This window comes from Callorhinus ursinus, unplaced genomic scaffold (assembly GCF_003265705.2).
Source record: "Callorhinus ursinus isolate GAN/ISIS: 27379988/994484 unplaced genomic scaffold, GSC_fseal_2.0 scaffold14, whole genome shotgun sequence".
Taxonomy (NCBI): domain Eukaryota; kingdom Metazoa; phylum Chordata; class Mammalia; order Carnivora; family Otariidae; genus Callorhinus; species Callorhinus ursinus.
The window spans coordinates 29,424,482-29,433,010 of NW_027397076.1; the positions used below are offsets into that span (position 1 = coordinate 29,424,482).

General features: G+C 39.9%; 1 pseudogene; it reads right to left on the reverse strand.

Moving 5' to 3' along the window:
• Positions 1-209: 209 nt before the first annotated feature.
• LOC112832483 (ATP synthase F(0) complex subunit f, mitochondrial pseudogene) lies at positions 210-640 on the reverse strand (annotated as a pseudogene).
• Positions 641-8,529: the final 7,889 nt, after the last annotated feature.

Consider the following 8,529-nt stretch of genomic DNA (forward strand, 5'->3'; position numbering starts at 1 on the left):
CCAAGCTCAAGATATCTTGAAGAAAAAAATAAAACAGGCTCACCTGAGTGGCTCAGTCTATTGAGCGCCTGACTCTTGGTTTCCACTCCCGTCATGATCTCAGGGTCACGAGGAGCCCTGTGTTGGGCTCCGAGCTCAGCGGGAATCGGCTTGAGATTCTTCCGCCCCTTGTGCACGCATTCTAATAAATCTTTTTAAAAAATTAAATCTTTTTTTTTTTTTTTACCAGTCATCTTTTATTGGATGTTAATTCTGAATTAGAATATGAAAGGATTCAAGGGTGCCAGGCAAAGGTCATGGTCAGGAATGCCGAAAGTGCCTCCACACCGGGCCCTCTTCAGTGGTACTTGTGGAGCCGCTCGTGTTTGAGTTCCTTGTAACAACGACAGTAGTTGAAAAGCACATAAGCTGCCAGCACCATAGAAATCCCAGCAACGCCCCCTTTCTTCACATTGACATACTTGTTGTAATACCGGTAGTAACCTCTTTGAAATGCTCCAGCAATACCCTTAGGGGTGAAATCCCGCATCAGTATCCAGCTGGGCAGCTCTCCTAGTTTCACATCCATGAGCTTCTTCTCCTTCAGTGGTAGGACTGACGCCATCTTGGAGTCCCGGGTGTCCGCTCTGCCGGGCCGCGCAAGGACCAAAAAATTAAATCTTTTTAAATCTATTTAAAAAATAAAATCTTTTTAAAACTTTAAAAAATTAAAAAATGAATTAAACAGGAAGTTAAAGTCAAGAATGCACCTAGAAAAGTTTGTCAGTCCCTCCCTATAAAAACCCTGTTATTTTGGCAAGACCAGGATTAAAGACAAAGCAACAACAACAAAAAAGATGTGGGGCGCCTGGGTGGCTCGGTTGGTTAAGTGTCTGCCTTCAGGTCATGATTGTGGAGTCCCAGGATTGAGCTCCGTGGGGAGCCTGCTTCTGCCTCTGGCCTCCCAATGCTGCCGCTGCTCCTCCTGTCTCTCTCTCTCAAATAAATAAAATCTTAAAAAAAAGAAAAGATGAAATGGCACAGTAGAGAGCTACACTGAATGTAAACCAAGTGGCAGAATACATATTACAGATAATGAGGATGTTGACAAAAGAGTAGCCAGTATCTCACATTAAAAAGGGGCTCCTATGATCTAAGATCCAGGGATCCTTTCATGGGGCCCAAGATAGAAAGGAACTGGTAGCTGGCACAGAAGGAGGGTATACAAACGGTTATTTTCCTCAAGTATTAAAATGCCAGCTGGTGGGCCACAATCACTGCTCCCTTGTTATGTCAACACGTAGAGAGCATGGTCAAAAGGCAAATTGGGAGTTAGAGCTCATGGCCGGCCACTAATTACCTACACAACACAGGAAATTTAGCCTTTCTCTGTCCTACTGTGAAAACTGAAAGAATGACACATCATCTTGCCACTCACAGACTGTATAGCAATATCACGTATGTGAAAGTACTTTGGGAAAAATAAAAAGTAGTAGTCAGAGCCTTAAAGTATACATTCCAGCGCTTAGAGGAGCGGTTTCATGCCCAACAAGAACAGTTTCCCATGACTTTAGAAAGACTAATTTCAGGGCAGTGTTCACCAGTCACAAGCACTATCTGCTTAAGTGTTCCTGAAAAGCCAGCTATCAAATGCTGAATGGCAAAAACACCAGTAATTACTGAGTTGTCCCCCTCAAGCTGCTCCTAAACGGATCATGGTCACAATAAACAGCTAACAACATAGGAGTGGTTGACCACTGGGAAACTGCAGGAGTGAATGAAATCTGGATTCGAGTCCAAAATAAATACCGAATTGTTTAAAAATAGCTGCAGGATTTCGTAAACACTAAAGCACAAACACAAAACTCTTGAAGTTTTTGGGTATACTGTGATAAACAAGACAAACATATCCTGTATTTTAAAATCAGACATGAGCTTTTCCCAAGTTCTAAGTCCTTAGCAAAGTGTCTTTGTCCATAGAATTGAAATGGAACTGTGGAAACTGCAGTTACATAACATTGTGTATATTTCTAGGTCTTTCAAGATTCACTTTCATCATTTGTAAAATAGGGTAATGATTTCTACCCTGCCTGTGGCATGGTTGCTTTAAAAGGACCAAATGTGAAAAGGTCTTTAAAACTATAAGTGTCTTTATAGTGAGACATTCTTTTTCACAGTTCTATTTCAGTTTTCACTATCGGTCCTTGGTTCTTGAATTTGGTCTGGAAAGAGCCAGAGGTGGTGAGCAGGAGGGAATCTAAAGAATTCTTTAAGGCCACAATCAGTAATAAAAGGACAGAACCCTCTTTGTTTAAAATAAGGCAAAAAGAGAGGGAGGGTCTAGACTGAGATTTTATTCACTTCTCTGTGAAGGAAGTCTGCTGATGGTCCATTCTATACCAAATCAAAACAGGTAAGAAAGCCAAGGATAATTTGGCCGTTCTTTCCCACCTGACCCCCTTCCTCCACAACCAATATTATCTGCCAGTTCCTACCCCTACCCACATCTTCATTCTTCGATAAATGTTCTTAGTCTCAAAGTAGTATGCCAATGCTGCTTTAAGCCAGATATTCTAGCAATTGCTGCCCTTTCTACATAGAAATTATGGGGTTGCCTAAGAAACTCAAAGTTTGAGTGTTTTATTTGGGGCAGGTGTTATGGTGTCACCACCTCTCTATGACTCTCTCCCTTTCCTTCCTCCACCAAGGTCAGGGATCATCCAAAAGGACAAATTAGCCTGGCCCTCATATTCACCAAAATCTGAAATATAGACTTTACATATTATCCCCAGGAGAACTTATACTTATAGTCATCTTTGGAGGTGGGGCGTTACATAAGAAATGATTTCTTAAATGTAAATCTTCACAATAAACAGGATTTTGTTTGGGCATTTTTAAAGGTAGTGGGCGTTTCAAGAAATGGAACTAGCTTGGGCAATTTCAACCTCCAAAATGTCCTGAATAGGATGGAGAACTCTGGCTTCCAGTTATTTGACCTTGGATATATTTCTATACTTTGGAGACCCAGTTTAATCGTTTGTAAAATGAGATGGTAATTCCTACCCCCTGCCTATTGCATGGTGCTGTTAAAGGGACCAAATATGGGAATGCTTTGGAAATTGTGAGCAGCTTTATAGTGACGTCAAAGTCAAAACATGTGACATAGGGCTAGTGCCTCCTTTGGCCAGCTGTGTGACCTTGGCCAGGTCACTAACCCACATTGTAAAAACAGGGGCATGCCCAGGTGGGCTTCAATCCCTGCCAGCTATCAAATTCTCTGATGTTAAAAAATACAGAATTACCACCACTACTTCCTTTTCACCTTCGGTAGCTGCTATGTTTATAACAAAAGGGGCTAACAAACAGGCCTTTTTGATTATTAATTTTATTGTAGGGAATTAAAAGAGTTTTCCATTAACAATCATCAGGAAACTGAACAGAGGGTGGAGCTGAAAGGATCATAGCAAGTTTATCAAGAAATGGCATATCAGCAAGTCAGAGGCTAAGCAAATTAAGAGAATCTTTAGGCTTCCAGCCACTGTGGATTGCAGGTGACTAACACTCTTCAGAACTAGTCAACTATAGCCAGCCTCTATTACTGTAATTCAAAGCATCTAACACAAAGGAAATGAAAGCTAAAAGGAGGTAGGGGAAGAAGGTCGGCAACAGTGACTTTGGTCTATAAATGCTTTGCAAATAATAAGCAACAAAGAAAAAAAGGAATCTCTGCTTTTGATAGATAATGACTAGAATAAAGCAAGAGATGAAAGTATTTATAAAAATGGATTTCTAAAATTCTTCTATCCTCATCAAAACCTCTTAAGCAAATAATTCCACCAGTTTCCCCTCAAAGAGATATGAATGCAATGTTCCTGGGTTCTCCCCTCGTTCCTCACCTTCCACCCTGTCCTTCAGTGCTTTTTCTATCTCAAAAGTCACGCTTACCACCATTCCATGACCTCTTCTGTAGCCATGGATTAGTCTTAATTCTTTATGGATAGAGGTGGTCATTAAATAATATGTATTAGCTGTGCCGAGCATACAAAAACCAGCATTCCAGGCAATGCTATTAATACAGAATTGTTCAATCTTGTGATAATTTTTATCACTAATGTCCAATAATGACTCACATGACTAATGTCCAATCAATGGCCAATGATTTTATCTCTGGGGCTTGCTATCATTCTCATCAAGGCTAGATCCCAAGGACACTTGCCCCTGTAAATCCACCATTGTATCTGCTTGAAACATAGTGGAGGCCAGTATGGCTGAGTATCAAGCACATCCATGTTTTGTTTGAATGACACAGTATTTTAAAATTGAGCAAACATTAAGAAGTATATAGACACTTAATAGAAGACCTGATTTTGGCTTCGCTTAAAAAAAAAAAAAAAAAAGAAAAAAGATCTGGCAACAATGGGAACCCTGTATTCCCTGTTCTGCCCCTCCCTCTCCCTCCCTCCCGTTCTCTTTAAAAACACAAGTGCATTTCATTTCTTTAGATTTCCTGCCTGACCCCACTGGGACAGGAGTTTTCTACCCCACAACATAAGACACTGGTAGTGTGTCTTTGTTTGGATTTCCTTTATTTACATTATATTTTAAAAGGTTTTCCTGCTTCTGAGTTTTTGTCTTAAGTCAATACAGTATGACCGCCTTAGTAGTAAGAAGGCTAGAAAGACATTCTCTAAACATAGTGATATAGAGAAGTTACAGAATGAAGGCTTTAGAAGAATTGTGAATAGAAAAAATATATAAGAATTAAGAAAAAAGGAAATTTCATCAATACACTCAGAAATCCAAAACTTGCTAAAATGAATCATGGCTTAAGACAACCTGAATCTCATTAAACTCTTAACTTTGAGGAAGTAAGGTTATGATGATCCATCAAAATACTGATTTAAAAAATTGTGTGCTCACGTAACTGTTACATACTATAAACCAGCCAATGCCGGGGATAAAACCACCCCAAATGAGGGTCTGGGCTGTGGATCAAGAGTTCTTAAACTTGGAATCACCTTGGAAGTTTTAAAAAAATTACTGTTTTCTAAATCCACTCCAAATCCACTCCAAGCGTTTAGGATTTAATTGGTGTGCAGTGTGGCCTGGACTTTGGGATTTTTAAAAGTTCCCCAGGTGATTCTAAAACGCGACACAATTTTAGAAACACTGCTGTGGACATTACTTCAGCTATAATTAAATATTAAGGCAGGGCTATTGCTTCTTAAAGCCAATCTTAGTTCTTGAGAGTAAAGTCAATCACCTGCCTGTCTCTGCAGGTGGAGGGAAGTGGATCTGCATGCAACTCTTCCAAAAGGTATATCCTGTCCTTAAACTAAGGCTCTGAGAGAAGAGCAGGCCACAGGGCAAATCTTATCACAAAGGAAAATGTTATCTGATCCATCAAGCGAACCTCTATAGTTCTACTTCAACTTGAAGCAGTTAATTCCTGGATTGAGCCGTGATATCCTCATTGGTAAAAATAGAAACTATAATCCTTCCCTTTAGAAAGTTGTTCTAAAGATTAAACAAGATAACGTATATGAAGCAATTAGGTCTTAAAAAGTGGTAACTTTTTTTTTTTTTTTAAAGATTTTTAAGTAATCTCTACCCCACCGTGGGGCTCGAACTCATGACCCCAAGATCAAGAGTCACATGCTCTACCAACTGAGCCAGCCAGGTGCCCCAATAACTTTAAAATCCAAAATTCAGTGATTATAGTTTTTCCTCAAAGCTGTAGTCAATAATTCTAATATTAATCTCTCCCCTTCCTTAGAGCAATCCAACTTTGAATTCTTCATTTTGTACTGTTCTCTAATTGTTTGATGAATGTGGCCTTGCTGGATAGACAAAAATTATTTGAGAGAAAGGGAAATTAGAGCATTTATCAGCAATGATAAAACCTGCTTGCTTCTCACACAATATAACATGGTAAGTTGAGAGACTGGACCCTCAACTTGTTAGAAAAAACTGGCTATGAATTTTAAAGTGATATCCATAAAACTAATGGGTCAGCATGTGGGGAGGGCGTTGTGGAATAGCAAAATATACTTTTTGAAGGTAGAATAACCCAGGGGTGCCTGAGTGGCTCAGATGGTTAAGCGTCTGCCTTTGACTCAGGTCATGATCTCAGGGTCTTAGGATGGAGCCCCGCATCGGTCTCCCTGCTCAGCGGAGAGTTTGCTTCTCCCTCTCCCTCTGCCTCTCCCTTCTACTCATGCTTTCTCTCTCTCTCTCGCTCAGATGAATAAATCTTTAAAAATAAGTAAATATAGAATAACCCATATTGTATTACTTTTCCACTGCAGCTGTAACAAATTACCACTAACTTAACACTAATTTGTTACCTTACAATTCAGTATGTTATGAAACATAAGGTAGTAGACCTCCGCAAAATGTGTGGGTTTGGCATATTGGTTATTTTGAGCTGTAGACACTTGAAAAAGAGCAGACGTAGGAAGAGGCTCTCTCTGAACTCCCCTTGTCTCCCCTTCCTCCAAAAGGAACCCAATTGTTACAAATCCCCTTCCCTGGAGTTTCATTGACCGGGGAAGAACAACTCTTATCTTGGTTGTGTAGAGGAGACTAGTAGTCAACACCATCCCCGGCCAGACTTTGTCACAAACTATCACACCTACCATCTATGCTTCTAAAGGCCCATTTATCTTTCACAAAAATCATTTACCCTCCCCTAAGAGGTACACATCCCCCTTCCTTTCCCTATGAAGATGGTATTAAATCCCAAATTAAAGCCACCTCTTTGAGTTACTCATTTTTCCTGGGCATCTGGCCTGTATACGTGAGGTATGCATGTTAATAAACTTCTGTTTTTTTCTCTCTTGTTAATCTATTTTTTAGTACACAGAGGCTCAGCTATGAACTCAGGAACATAGAGGGAATATTATTTTTCCTCCCTACAGTTAGAAATAGGACATGGATCCCACTGGGCTAAGATTAAGGTGCTGGCAGAATGCACTGCTTTCCGGGGGCTTAAGAAGAGAACCCTTTACTTGCCTTATTCCAGCGTCTAGAGTCTGCTTTCCTTCCCTCCCAACTCCCTGCTCCATCTTCAAAGTCAGCAACGTGAAGCAGAGTCCTTCGTGTGACTGGTTCTCTTTCCACAGTCACATCTCCCCTTGGCCGTGACACTTCTGCCTCTCTCTCCCACTTTTAAAGACCCTGATGATTAAAATAGGTCCACCTGGATAGCCCAGAGTAATCTCCCTATTTTAAGGTTAGCTGACCGGTAATGTATTCCGGCTGCTCCCTAATTCCCCTTGACTGTAGGACACAATGTATTCCCAAAGCAACAAATTACGGAAAGAGAGGTCTCACTAGACTGCCAATTACGTTGCAATCGGTGATCATTTTCTTTCTCAACTTAGTCAAAACGGACTGTTATCCCAATTCCAGGGATGAGAATGTGGACATCTTTTAGGGTTATTCAACCTATCACATTTTCAACTGACCATGAGAAGTTAATTAAGATCAAAGAGTTTGTAAACAAGTAGGGCCTGACACAGGACAGATTAAGATAGTCACTGACTGAGTCGTGCATTTGCAGGCCCTCACACCGCCCCCCTCCTCTACACCTGATCCATGGCCGACATTGCTCATCGACTAGGCATCATTGTTACCTGGGGATCCTTCTCCACAGGGCGTGCTGGGTCCTCTCCAGAACAGTCAATATGAGCGGGCACAGAAACCGAAATCTCTTTTCTGTCCTAAATCTGAACGATTGTAGTGGCAAGAGAGACTCTCTCTCAGGGCCTTTTTTTGGCATAAAGTGATAATCCTATGGTTTTAAATTGGCAGATGAAATGAATCCCAGCTGAGCTGAATAAAGAGATTACAAGAAGACGGGAAAATACGCCAACTAATTAATTCAAACTTTGACAGATATCTGTGTTTCTATGATACCTGTAGAGAATCCATACAATAACTAATAAATAACTCAGAAAATCTGTACTTATTACTGCCCCTGCCTATACAACACAAAGCCTTCTCTTGAGACTTACTATAATGCCTCTTTTTTTCCAAGATATATTGCTTATAAAAAAAGATTTGAATATATGTTTACATGTAAGTATTTGAAAGCTTTTATTATTCTAAATAGAATGCCATGACCTTCTACAAGTACATTATATAAGTAATCCATGATCATGGTAGAGAATTTAGGAAAAACAAGAAAACCATACATAATTCTATCTGCCAGAAATAAATTTCGGTGCTCACTCTGTCCAATGTGTTTACATTCATTCATTCAACATAATTTTAGTGAGCCTCCCTGCTCGGCATTATTCTAGGCGTTCAGGGTACAGCATGAGAAAACAACAACAATAACACAGACAATGAGTTCAATTATGTACCAAGAAAAAAACCAAAAACCAAAAAACAAAAACAAACAAAAAACCCAAACCAATTTCTTCATACTGTTTATAATTGGCTTTTTCTATTTACTAGTTTTTTTAAAAATACCCCTCTAATTTTGTCAGGCTTTTGTAATTTTCCAGTAGTCTTGACTGCACTGAATGATAAGATGATCACAGA